This window comes from Cebus imitator, unplaced genomic scaffold, assembly GCF_001604975.1.
Source record: "Cebus imitator isolate Cc_AM_T3 unplaced genomic scaffold, Cebus_imitator-1.0 Scaffold740, whole genome shotgun sequence".
NCBI lineage: Eukaryota > Metazoa > Chordata > Mammalia > Primates > Cebidae > Cebus > Cebus imitator.
In genome coordinates, this window is record NW_016108055.1 from 87,220 (window position 1) to 101,951 (window position 14,732).

Below are 14,732 nucleotides of genomic sequence, written 5' to 3' on the forward strand. Positions count from 1 at the left end.
AAAAAAAAAAAAAAAAAAAAAAAAAAAAAAAGTTTTACTGTTATGCTAAGACAAATTAATGAGAAGTTATTGAATGTTTTAATAGAATTATCCAGGTACGATGGATATGCTATGTTGTTTGGCCTGATTGCCTATCTTTACACAAAACCACCCAATAATCATTCTTTAATAATCATTTTGAAATTGTCATTACTCATCCCACTAATATGTTTCTTTTATTAATTCATTTTTGTGCATCTATTTCAATATCCATATATAAGGAACTATTTCAATGAAATAGTTCGCCTTTCTTATTTCCAATCAAAGTATTTCTGATCATAATATAAGCTTATTTTTTCTTAATTTCTGAATGTGGAGACTATCTCTGATACTTAAGGTATTAAGCAATAAGTTCACATATCTACTTGGTCAAAAAAAAAATTGGTAGCTTCTTTTCTCTTTAAATTTCTGCACGTATCTTTAAAGTTAAAATAGGTCTTCATGGTTTTATGGCAAGGTATTGTGTTTGCAGAACATGACAAAATATCTTTCCAACAAGAATAACACTATACAGTATATGATGTCAATAGTTTCCAGAGTGATTTAGTTTTTGACATTTTTTATTATTTACATACAATTTAATTATTTGAAGTTGCTTTTGTACCTTTCCATTATGTTTATTTGATAAAATTAGGCTTCTTGGGATATTACTAATAGTAAAAATTGGAAGAAAAACAGAGATCGTTGTATATTAATGGAAAAGAAGGAGATTTAACCAGCTAATTCATGTAACACATTTTAATTGTTCCTTTATAAACAAGGTTCCTGTCTAACTTAAACTAAGATTCATGTGTGGAAAGACAGATAATTGAGACATGAGCCCCCAACAACCCGTCCAACGACGGTATGCTTCTTGTCCAGGTAGGCACAGGAGCGAAATGTGATGAGGAATTGAGACTTGCTGTTGGGCCCCGAGTTGGCCATGCTGAGGTTGCAGAAGCCAGCATGCCAGAGGTTGGGCCAGAAGCCGTCTTTGAAAGGCTTCCCCTAGTGACTGTCCACCTCTGCCGGTGCCTGTGGGGTCGCCTCCTTGGATCCACAAAGTTCCGCGTGGCTCTGTGGAAGATGGTGCCATCGTAATAATGCTTCTTGCAAAGCCTGTTGAAGTTTTCTCAGGTTTTCTGCGTCAGGTCCCAGTGCAGCTCCAGGTCGAGGTCGGCCCTGTTGGTGTGCCGCTGCATGTAACCCTTCTTCCTCACAAGCTGGTAGCGGAGCATGTCCTGGTCGATGGCGGCTGCTTAGTGTGTGGTCTCCGGAACTATCGTGGTCAGGTGGAGGCGAAGGAAGCGCTGACCTTCCCTGTGGAATAGTGAGCCGCGTTCAGCGCGTCCACTTTCTTCTTCTCCCGGACCTTCACGGTGGCTGCCTGAATCTCGTCCGCTCTGAGCTCCTTGCAGAGCTTCTGCAGGGTCTCTTGGGGCTCGGCATTTGTGCTTTTCAAATAGTAAGATGGGCCCTGTTTGGCCTTTTCTTCATCTGGGTCTATTATTTTCATTTATTCTTAACATGATAGCAGTTACAGACATTGACTTTTCCACGTTGGTGGGGTCCTGAGGGTGATGATGTCCTCCTGGGAGAAGGGCTCCTCGGTCAGCAGGTCCCCAAAGTTCTTGGCCTTGATGTGGAGCCGTTCCACGGCCTCGTAGGCGTAGACGTTGCCGGTCGTCCTCACGGCCATGGTGTGGGTGTTGGTGGTGAACACGGTGAACAGCACCGGGCAGTGGTACTTCCCCTCACTGCTCTTGGCAAAGTTCGGCTTATCAGGGACCTCCTGTCCAGCTTCTCTCCATTGCTGGGGTTGGTCCCGTACTTCTTAAAGCCGTGGAACAATGTTCAGCCAGTCAAAGACGACGCCTTCCGAGTGCTGACTGGGTAAACGAAAGGCTGCAGAGAGAGACTGCAGTGGTCAAAAGGTAAACATCGAAAATTTGTTTGTGGGAAATCTGGCTTCTTGCCACCATAAAAGTGAGTGTATTCGGCACAGGTAACGTGCATCTTGTCCTTCTGGTGCTGTCGCTTCGCTATGGCGGCGCGCGGTGGTGGCGACTAATGAGCACGAAAAAGCAATGACTGATAACTCAGACCACCGAGCCGCGGCAGATTTCGGTGACCACCTCCCAACATTCCAATACTGAAACTGATTTTCAAGATGACTGACTAGAGGCACCCGGCACTTTCTTCCTCCAAAAAGAAGAACCAAAACAGTGAATGAATAATCACAGCTCAAATAGAACCTCTAAGAAAGAATATTGTGATTCAGCAGAGAGGTTTCAAGAAACATCTGAGGCGGGGAAGGAGGCTGCAGCAAAGCAGCCAGCCTTCTGGAATAAGCTGGGAGCCCACAGAAGATCCTCGTTGTGAGACACGGTGAGGTAAGTGAGATATCCCCAGTGGTCCACATTGCCACTGAGGACTCCTGAAATTCTAGCCATGGGAGAGTCCCCTTCAGCCTTCACAAGCCCTGAGACTGCTATAGGGAGGTGTTTGGAGTTCATGCGATGTCATTGCTCCAGAGAGGGAGCTCATGTTAGGTCCTACATCCTCCAAGACCCAAGCAGCAACAGCATGGCACCAATTTGAGAGCCTAGCCTCCATTAGACTGCATACTGCCATGGGGCATATCCCTCACATTTTCACATCCCTGGAGCCCTAGTGACATCCCCCAGTATCCACCTGGAAGGCTGCAGTGACACAATGCAAGGTGGAACAGCAGTGAGTACAGCCAGGTTCCCAGCATTGCAGCCCACACAGTCTTACACTCCAGGTAACAGGTGGTAACAGTATACTGGGGAGGCTGGCGCCTGGACCAAGAGAGCCAAAGCAATGCAACACAGAGCCTGAAAGCCATCTGCTGGGGACCACTGCCACTGACAGCAACCCCACCACCCATAGTAGCAGAGCTGCAGCAAACATTCACATGCTCTGAGGACAGATTCTGCCTACCTACCACTGCTACACCCATCGCTTGATCATGCTACTTAGGGGTTTGGGAATTGCCCTGTGTTGCCCTCCACAGCCTGTCCCTCTGCCTATGGCTCCTCTCTCAGTGTTCAAGCATGCTGCCCGGGGACCTGGAAGTCATTCAGTTGTATCTGTCACTCTGATCATGTGGGGACATCATCAGGAGGTCTGACAAAAGACACAACTTTGCTGCTGGTGCCTGAGCATGCTGTCTGGTGGCCTGGGGATCACCCCATACCCACCCCCACCCACCCCCACCCACCACAGTCTTTTCCTGTGCACATTTTCAGAGGGACTTGAGGGCAGACCTATACTGCCTGGCACTGACCCTCTTAGTGCCCAACCACACAGTCAGGGGCCTGAGGACTGCCTCAACCTGTTGGTCACACTAGGTACATGTGCATACCATCAAGGGGCCTAACCTAGATCATCTGTCAGTGGTACCCAAGCATGCACTCTGGAGGCCTGGAGATTACCCCACTTTGTTCACAATAGTTGGCATCCATGCACCCCTACTGGGCACTTGAGGACAGGTCCACACAGCCTGCTGCCACCATCACCATAACCAACCCACATATGTCACTTGGGAAATGACCTGTCCAGCTTATCACCACCATTGCTAACAGCAATGCATCCTGGTTGCGACCTCAAAGGTTGTCCCAACATTGCTACTGCCATTAATGATGTGATGCACACTACCTAGGGGCCCAAGGACCTGCCACCATATATATAATATTATATAATTAGTGAAATAATAATGGCTGGGAACTTCTCAAGTATAGCAAGAGATTTAGACATCTAGATACAATAAGCTTACAGATCTCAAATGGATACAACCTAAAACGTTCTTCTCCATGGAAAATTATAGATAAGGTGTCAAAAGTCAAAAACGAAGAGAGAATTTTAAATACAGCAAGAGAAAATCAATTACATATTAGGGAACCCTTATCAGACTAATAGTAAATTTCTCAGCAGAATCCTTAAATCCAGGAAATAAAGTTTTTCCATGTTGCTTAATTTTTGTGTACTTTAGACATGTCACATTCTTGTTATTGATTTCTATTTTCATTCCATTGTAGTCTGAGAAGATATTTGATATGAATTCGATTGTTTTAAATTTTTGAGACTTCTTTTATATCCTAACATATGGTCTGTCCTGGAGATTGTTGCTTGTGCCATTGGAAAGAATGTGTATTCTGTAGCTATTGGATGAAATCTTTTGTAAATACCTATTGGGTCCACTGGTTCCAAAGTGTAGTTTAAATCCAATGTGTCTATGTTGATTTTCTGTCTAGGTAATTTGTCTAATGCTGAAGACTGAAGCCCCAATTATTATTGTATTTTAGTCTCTCTTTTCCCTTTGATCTAATAATATTTGCTTTATGTATCTGGGTGCAAATCATATTTGCATGAAATGTCTTTTTTCATCCTTTTACTTTCAATCTGTATGTGTCTTTACAAATGATGGGTTTCTTGCAGGCAGCATATAGTTAGCTCAAGTTTATTTAATTCATTCAGCCAGTCTATTTCTCTTAAGTAGATAATTTAATCTGTTTATATACAAGGTTATTATTGATAGATGAGGACTTATTCCTGGTTTTAGATTTTTTTCTCGGTACATCCTTTGTATATCTTTTGTTTCTTTCTCTCTTACTGTTTATCATTGTGGTTTGGTGGTTTTCTGTAGTGGTAACATTTGACTCCTTTGTCTTCCTCAGTTTTGTTTGTTCTGCCTGGGAGTTGTATACTTTTGTGCATTTTCATGATGGTAAATACCATCCTGGTAGTGAATTCTAAAACAGAACAAAGCTAGAAGCATCACATTATCTGACTTCAAAATATTTCACAAGACTTTAGTGACCAACACAGAATGGTAATGGTATAAAAACAGACACCATAAACTAATGAAACAGAATAGAAAACCCAGAAATAAATCCACATATTTAGAATCATGATTTTTTTCAAAGACATCAGGAACATACATTGAGGAAAACATACCGTCTTCCATAAATCTTGCTGGGAAAACCAGATATTCATATACGTAAGAATGAAACCAGACCCTCTCATTCACCATGTGCAAAACCAAGTCTAGATACACTAAAAACTTAAACATAAGACTCAAAACTATGAAGTTGGTTGAGGACAAAGAACAGGGTGAACACTTCAACACACTGGTCAAGGAAAAGATTTTAAGGCTAAGACATCAAAAGCATAGGTAACACAAACAAAAATAGAAAACTGGAACTATACTAAACTAAAAGTTGTCTGTATAGCAAAGGAAACAATAAACAGAATGTATAGACAACCTGTTGAATAGAAAAAAACATTTGCCAATTATTAGTCTGACAAGGAACTAATATCCAGAATATATGAAGAACTCAACAGCAAAAAATCAGACAAACCCATTTAAAAGCAGGCAAGGGATCTGAACAGACATTTCTTAGAAGAAGTTGTACTTGTAGTCAACAAATACACAAAGAAATGCTCAACATCACTAATATCAGGAAAATGCATGTTATAACCACAGTGAGATATGTATCATCTTACCTGAGTTATGTAATAGTTACTATCAAAAAGACAAAAACAGATGCAGGTGAGGATGCAAAAAACAGGAGGAAGTCTTATGTACTGTTGGTAGGAGTGTAAATTAGTACAGTCATTATGACTCAGTATGAAGATTTTTCAAAAAACTAAAAATGGAAGTTTTCAGTACTATCTATCTGTCTATCTATGTATCATACAATCACCACTGGGTATGTATCCAAAGGGATAGAGATCAGCATGTCAAAGGGATGCCTATACCCCCATGTTTATTGCAGCACTATTGACAATAACCAAGATATGAAATCAACCTAAGCATCTATCAATGGATAAATAAATAGATAAGGATAATACACACACACATACAATTGAATACTATTTGGCCATAAAAAAGAATGAAATCTTGCCATTTGCAGTAACATGAGTGGAACTGGGGCACATTATGTTAAGTTAAATAAAATAGACACAGAAAGACAAATATTACATGTTCTCACTGATATGTGCAAGCTTAAAAAGTCAATCTCATGGAGGTAGAGAGTAGAATGATAATTACCAGTGGCTGGAAAAGATGTGTGTGTTGGAGGGCATGAGGGCATGAAGACAGGCAGGTTATGGAAACAGTTATATAGAAGAACTAAGTTCTAAGGTTCAATTGTACAGTAGGAACTAGTAATTATAATTAATAATAGTATATGACATACCTCAAAATAGTTAGAAAAGACGATTTGAAAGGTTTCTAGCACGTAGAAATGATAAATGCTAGAGACAGTGGATCTCCTAAACTCCCTGACTTGATTATTCCACATTGTATGCATGTAACAAAATATCATATGTATAGCATAAATATGTACAAATATTATATATCAATAAAAAATCAAAAAAGTAAAAACATGAATAGTGTTTCAAAATATTTTCAGTACATCACAATATAATGTTTTCTTCTTCCATGCAATATAAACATATTTTTGAAATTCTATGGAATTGATTTGTATGAAATGATTTTTTCTTTATTTCTACCATAATCATGTTAATAATCACAAGCAATTTTAACAGTTTTCATGAAAACTGGATACAATAATAGCAATGATTATAGTAGCACTTTCTAATGCTATAGCAGTGTATGCAATTTGTAAAGTGCTTTCATATACATTATCAGATCTTTTTTCATCAGTAGCATTTAGTTCTTTCTTGTGTTCATTTCTTGCATTTAGTTTAATTTTTTACTTGCTTATTGCTTGTAAAAATCATTTGTGTTTGTAGTAAATTCATTTTTCAATTAAACCTCTTTGGCTAATTTAGACATTATTAACCTATGACCAAATATCCAGTAAAAAAACAGCTCTGGGTTAAAGGTTACCATGATTTATGCCATGACTCTTTCGGAAACTTTATCTTAACTTGTGATGTTCACGTTTGGCTGGTAAAAGCCATATGGCCAATGAAAATGTGCAGAAGTTGCCTGAAACCAATCCACAGAGAGCTGGTAAACTATAACTTTAGGCTGTGATGACCACATGCTGCCTTTCATCAGCCAAGAAAACAATAATAGCCAAGGTTTTTACAATATTTTTTTTAAAAATTGTAAATCCATGATTATATCTTCTATCATAAAGTCCTAGTGGTAATACATGTATCCTAGGTACAGGCCTCATTGACCCTCTAAAAAAATGTGCCACTAAGGAATTCTACTTCGCCAACATTTTCTTAACAATAGTTGAATCAATCATGTAAATCAGTCTTCAGCTGATTCTGCAGCACAGAGATTTTCTTTGAAAAGAAGAAATGGCTTGGTCCTCAAAACATTCACTGTCATCTAAATGTCTTCCCCATGATTCGGTTTCTTACATTGTAGGCTATTTTAGTGAGAATATCCTTTCCTCGCAATATTTATTCACTTAAAAAGCCTTCAAAATATTATCCAGTCGCTGAAGGTTCTTTGAAGAAAAATATGACTGCTCGTGTAAACAATTAATGGTTGTTAAGCATGGCAGTGTATATTATGACAAACAACACATGCTACATATGCCAGCTGGTGTAATGATGTGATAATGTCTGACTCATTAACTCTGGCACACAGTTTATGATGCCCTTCTATGACAGGATTAATTGATTCACACATACATTAAAACAAAAATAACTAAACTGAAATTCAGCTGGAAGCCTGGCTCCTCATTTGTCATAAACCCTGCTGCTGGTGATAGCTGACAAAGATCCTAATGCTATATGGGGTTAAGGTTCCCTTCCTGACCTCACCTTTCTCTGTGAATGGAAACAAAAGCCTTGGAAACATACCAGAATGTTTTATGCTAAAAGTTCTCCCTAGAGAAGAATTCATGCTGGAAAAAGTATATGTATATATATGCACATATAGTTTTCACAGTGAAATTGTTCAAAATATCTTTTTAAAAGCAAGTAGCTACAAAGCAGTCTTACTAAGTGGTGTCTGGTCTACCAGAAATATAGTTTAGATGCCTTTTCGAAATACTTGGATGTTTAAAGATAACTAATCAAATACTTGACAGAGAACTTTTTGTTACTGCAACTAATCCTGAATGATGTTAAGCACAGTAATAAATAGAAGGCTCACAGGAGCACTAACTTTTTGTCATGGCCTCATCTACAATTTTATCTATTCATTGAATTGTGAATTGACAATGCTTAATATCTGAGCCTAAGCAACTCTTCTTCACCTAAAACATGAAAATGCAATAACAGTTCTATTAAACTGAAAGGCTCACTCATTCCAGTATAAAATCTGCATCTGGCCTTCTATGACATTTTAAATTAAGAACTAAATGAGTTCTTTACTAAGTGTTCATTGTTTCACTTGAGATGATATTATATTTAACAATTTCTAGTTGTTTTTTTAAATAAAAACTGAATTGTATGAGTTTCATTTCACAAGTGCTTCGATACACCGTATTTATTATTAATATTATTACTATTGTTGTTACTCGCAATTGTGGCACAACTGTTGGAGGATATAGAAAACCCAAAAGTTTACCCAAGTGTATTCAACATACTGAAAGATAAAATGTAAGAGGGAGAAAGAGATAACGTTTTAAAAATTACAATTTCTTTAATTATTTTAATTGTATTCATTTTGCCACTTTTTGTTTTCAGAATCAAAGGATGCGTGTTATGTCTCTTCACATTAAAGACTAAACAATCTACTAGGCTGGTCAGTTAACCATGATTTGTTCAGTTGTATCTAAAAAAAGTCTCAGGAGTCATCATCTTGTAAAAAAAAAGATATGGAATAATAAATTTACCTCTTTCTTTGCTTTGCTGAGTTTTACTGTGGTATTAGGTAGTAATTCCAAACCTTTTGTTACCATAGGCTAATAGCCTTTCCATTTTTTTCCTATAAATCACTGTTTATACAATTTTTTGTATTCTTATAAAATCCATGTCTAATGGAGACAACTTAGAAGATTCAATGAAAACACAATGAAGAAAATTAAAGATTGTTTGTAATTTTATGACTCAGAGATAAGCACAATTAACAGACTAATACACTTCCTATCTCAATTGTTTTATGTATATTTTTATATATTCTTTCCAAAGTGAGATTATTTAAATATAATTTTGTATCCATTTTCTTTCTTTGGATGATTATACTCTGAACGTTTTACATTTTATTAAATGTTTAAATAACATTATTTTTAATGACTATATAATAACTTGAAAATTTCAATATTGCCAGTCACTTATATTGTTTTGAACTTTTATTTATTATGTAACAGTAAGATTTACTGCAACGAATATGGGTCCCCTAATTTGAAAACATCAATCTATAGAAGAAAAAAACCTGAATTTGTCAACAAACAATTCAGATGTCACACTTCTTAAAAGTTAATCAAAAGCACAATAACTGCCATAAAATCTTCAGATCAACATTAGATATCAGTGTTGATGCTCTGAATTAGTAATATTTCACCCAAAGTGGAAAAAAAAAGTTTATGCTCATTTATTTCTCTCCAATTTGTCAAGAAAACACACTGTCTTCCATGTGTTGATATATGAGAAAAACTCTGAGACCTACAAATTGACAACTAAAAACACTAGTAGATAAAGCCAAACTTTATAAGGATAAGCAGAATTAATAATACGTAGTACCATTCACTCTCCCTACTTAAAAAAATGGAAATATGATTTCCAAAGAGGTGACTATGTAAACTATTTCAATAGGAAGACTAAGCACTGAAGAATTGAAATATAAATACAGATATACAGTTTACTAGATATGCCATTCATCATGGAAACACTTATTTTGAGGGAAGAAATGTGCTCTACCTGAGGTCAGATGTGGGGTCTGTTGCTTCTCCGCATGCTGCCTCAGCTTCCTGATGACTTCTCAGTATTTGCCAGGTGTACTTAATAGTATGGTTTAGCACTGGGGTAGCTTCCCTTATATAATTGAAATCAGTGTGCTATCTCAGTTCTTCATAGTTTTGTTTTATTTTTTTATTTTGTTTTGTTTGTTTTGAGTGTGTGTGTGTGTGTGTGTGTGTGTGCGTGTGTGGCTAATCTTTTTGTTTGTAACTGTTGTTTTCAGTGAAATTTGAATAAGAATATTGAGAAAAATACCTTAGTATATAATTTTTAACAGAATGTTTTTAAATGTAAAAAGTAAACCGGCATTATCCTATACTTGTAATGCCTATATATACACAGTGCTTGTAGGCATTTGAGTTTGCAACCCTTGGTCTGAGATTGTGCTTGGTTGAGGAAAGAAGGAGGCATTAGAGACAAGAAGACAACAAGCCCAATAGAGCCTGCTGAAACTTCAGTTTACCTTACAGTCCCTTCCTGGCCATACTGCTTTATAATTTCCAATAAGTAACTCATCTTATTTCTTCAAAGATAGCTAATAATTAGAAAGAAATATGGGGGAGAAAAAGTATGTGGCTGAGTGTAGTGGGGCATGCCTATAGTCCCAGCTACTTGGGAGGCTGAGGTGGAAGGATCCCTTGTGCCTAGGTGTTCAAGTCCAGCCTAGGCAACATAGCAATATCCTATCTCTATTAAAAAAAAAAAAAAAGAAGTTCAATAGTATTTGCAAAGCAAGTGAAACATTTGTGTCAAATTATATAATTCACATTAAAGGCTTAGAGCTGTGCCTGCAAATAGTAAATGCTCAATAAGTGTTAGACACACATCATAAAGGCAGTTGTAAAAAAGACAGTTGTCCGACAAGTAATTGTTTATACTTCCAAAGAAATTACAAGCCATATATTTATATTTGCAATATATACACTTACTTTTTCTAATACCCATACATACATTTACATATATACAAACATACAGAGAAAAAAAGAGTTTATAAAAGGAGACACCATGATACAAAGGAGATTATAAAGCAACAAAAGATTAAAAGTTATCAGGCAGATCTTAAGATAGAAATGGAAGACAAATATAAGCATGAGTAGAGACATGAAAGCTATATTAGAATGATTAAATTAAATACAAATAAAATAAAGTCAAAAACACAAAATAATAATAGGCTTGAAGAAATAAAATACTTGATAACAGAAATAAAATACTATCCACAGGGATCCAATAAATGTATAACTGGTACCCCAAACAAACATAACAAAAGAGATTAAATAAAAATAAGTAAGTAAATAAATAAATTCTTTTAAAAAAAGGAATTGAATTTGAAGATTGAAATGGCATGCAGTGAACCAATGCAAACTGAGATCAAATGTTTAACACTGAGCTCCAGGGTCTGCTCTGTCTTCACATGGTGTTCTTCCCTCCTGTCTGCACAGTCTTATCATGATACCAGTCATAATGGATTCAGGATTCACACTACTAAATTAGGATATCATTTTAAATGTCTGCAATGACCCTATTTCCAAATAAGGTCATTCTGAGGTTCTGGGGATTAGAACTTCAGCATATCTTTTGGAGGAACACATTCGACTTATAATACCTTTCTTTACCTTATAGGAAGAAAAGTACTTTTTAATTTTGAGATGCTTGGAAATTTCTGAGATTGGAGCATTTTCCCTATTGCAATAGTCCTTTTTTTTTTTTTTTTTTTTTTTTTAATAAAGTCTTTCCTTATCTAGGTTTGACTTTTTAAAAAAATTTGACAGTAGTTTATAGGTAGTGCAGTTACATGTTTAAATTAGTTATTCCTATCATCTTTCCATTAATCCACAAAAAATTATTGCTCACAAAAACTTGATGATTTGGAAGATTTATTTTTCAATGACATTTTTACAAAAACATAAAAGGTTTTTTGGGGACTAAAATCAGTGGTAAAACCAGTTGTTGTTTTTTTTTTTTTATCCTTTTCTTACATAAAAATCAGAAAGAAAGATAGCTAGAGGTGAGATGAGTATCAAGTGACTGCCTATGTAAAACTGGAGTCTATATCTTAATTGGTTAATTCAAACAGGACTGCTTCTAAAATTAGAGACTATTCATGTGAAAAGTAACAATATAAACTAATCATTGCTATGATTGGCTATGACTTAATAACAGTAAGCCAAAATCTATAAATCTAATGCTTTATACTGTGTAGAAACCATCAGAACATTTTACCATTTGTATAAATATTTTTTATTATAAGCATATATAGTTTTTTTGTTTTAAAGTAATTTTCTTTAGAATTTATTGCTTAAGAAGTCAAGATTAGAATACAGGAAATCTGGTGACTGGACCAGAAATAATTCTTTAACATATGGTCTTTGGAGATAGGTTATATTAAATATAATTTAAAATTTAGGTCACAAAAGATGTATAGGAGTATTTTAACATCGAACCTCTTTGATGAAATCAAAATCTTAAAATTTCAGCATTTACTATTCAGATAAATGGTTAATTTCAAGAGACAAAAATAATTTTTAATCAATGATTGCTCTTTGATAAATCATCTTATTCAGAGAATCGTAGAAATGAAGATAACAAAGCCACCAAAAAAAAAAAAATACCAAAGTAAGTTCATAACAAGGGTCAGAAGGGGACAGTAACTTGGAAATCTGTATAGAAAAATAATCACCAAAGATTAGAATAACCTATGGTAGTTATTTAAAAGAAGAAATAACAGAAATATGAGCTCTGCAATTTATCACAGGAAATCAAGAGATATTGTTAGAGTCAAACAGATACAATGTTTGCTCCTTAATATTTGTGTAATTTCTAGGTTCTGTTTCCCAATAGTAAACTGTAGACAATGGTAGGTAATACTTCAGGTTGCTGCAAGGATTAAGAGAGATAATATATATTAAATTCTTAATACATTATGTAATTCATGATAGATACTTAACCTTCCTTTAATTTCCTTTCCTTCACACAATTGGTTTTTATCCACTGAGTCATAGGATAAATGGACCAGATTAGATTAAAACTCTCTCAGTTCAGAATCACTTCAGCATTCCATTCAGAAAACAGTCTGAACCACACATTTATTTTAAAATCGTATTCTTTCAAAGAAATTGTTATTCAAGTTATTTTTTTACTTTCCAATGCATCTGTGTCTTTCTCAGTCAAAATATGAGTTTTTCTGTGTGTGTATGAATTTTGCAACATCTTTGTGAAGATATTTTCTACAGATTACTATAAATGAATAGTATTTTAATTAATGCATATAATATGTAAGGGCTGTTTGTATTCCTAATCACAGTGCAGATAAATATCCTCTGTCATGAGAATCAAAGAACTATTGCTTTGAGTTGTAATGAGTTGTTTATATGTTATGCAATGGTGCTGACTAGTGGCTTATTTTTTGAAGAAAACAACTTAAAATATGTATTTTGCATGGCAGAGCAGAAGTTAGACTTCTACATATCCATTTAACATGGCATTATCCTGCAATATTATACTTCATTTATTCATACATTCATTTCTTCATTCTGCACAGTCACCAAGATATTTGTTGTCTATGAGCCTGTGCACAGTGGTTTGCTAGACATGGATTCAAACATAAAACTAAACACTGTAGACAAATTCTATGTTCCAGAAATTAAAGGAAGGTCATATATCTAGAACTCAGAGAATGAGGGGGCTTTAGTTGGGAGATGAGGCAGAACCAGACCACACTGAGCCTCAAAGTATACTAAAAGTTTTGGTATTTAACCTGAGAATAGTGAAAAAAAGAGAGAAGGAGAAGACAATTAAATTTTCCTTTAAAATTGCAATTCACTTTTTTCTAAAGTGGATAGTGGTATGGTGAAAACCTGGAAGGATGAGAGGACAATAGTTAGGATGCTATTAAATTAAATATCTGGTCAGAAACAGCAATATACTGAACTAGGGTATCAGTAGCAGAGCTGGAGAAATGTGAATAGATTTAAGCAATAATTCTGATCTAAGATTGGCAGGACTTTATGATAACATGGATATAGTTTAGAGAGTGAGGAGCTGTGTGATAAGGTGAAGAGAGATCAAGTGGATCATGTTAGGAAATAAAGCTATTTAGTGTGGTCTAATTTCTTTATTTGTCTTCTTCCCATACCCAAAGTTTGTAATACTTCATTGCTTTTGTCATTTTTTTTTTTTGGTAGATTTTCACCTTATTATAAAAATTGTGCCTTTCATGGCTTTAAAATGGGGGAAATAGTACTAAAGAAGATTTTAAAATCCTTGATTTTCCTATTAGTTTTAATAAAATACTTGTAACAAAAATATTGGCTAAGCTGGCATATGAATATTTTGTTTTATATCCTAATTAAGTCTTTATGCAAATAATATGCATTTCAATTTAACTTATTGCAAAGGGCCTAAAGTGTAAATCCAAGATTAAATCCAAATTTAAGACATAATTGCTAAAAGTTAGAAAAAAGCTTTAGTTAACAGTAGGTCTTATTTCAGACTACTAAAAGGTTCAGACTACTAAAACAAACACTATAGACTGCATGGCTTATAAACAATGAAAATTTATCTTTTACAGTTCTGGGGGCTGGGAAGTCCAAGGTCAGGGTGCTACCAGGTTCCAATTTTGAGAACCCTTTTCCAAGTTGCAGAAAGTCTTCCTTTTGTTTCTTCACAAGGCGGAAGGAGAGGACAAGAGGGCTCTCTAGCATTTATTTTAAGGGCACTAATCCCATTCACAGGGGCTCCACACTCAAGAAATAATTACCACCCAAAGGCCCCACATTTAATATCATCATATAGAAGGTTGAAATTTCATTCAACACATGCATTAGGGTGAGAGGACACAAACACTCGGTCTCTTGCAT

At 35.6% G+C, this 14,732-nt stretch overlaps 1 pseudogene; it reads right to left on the reverse strand.

The window, feature by feature from the left end:
* The window catches only part of LOC108296784, a 10,027-nt pseudogene extending 1,148 nt beyond the window's left edge, over window positions 1-8,879 (reverse strand).
* Window positions 8,880-14,732: the final 5,853 nt, after the last annotated feature.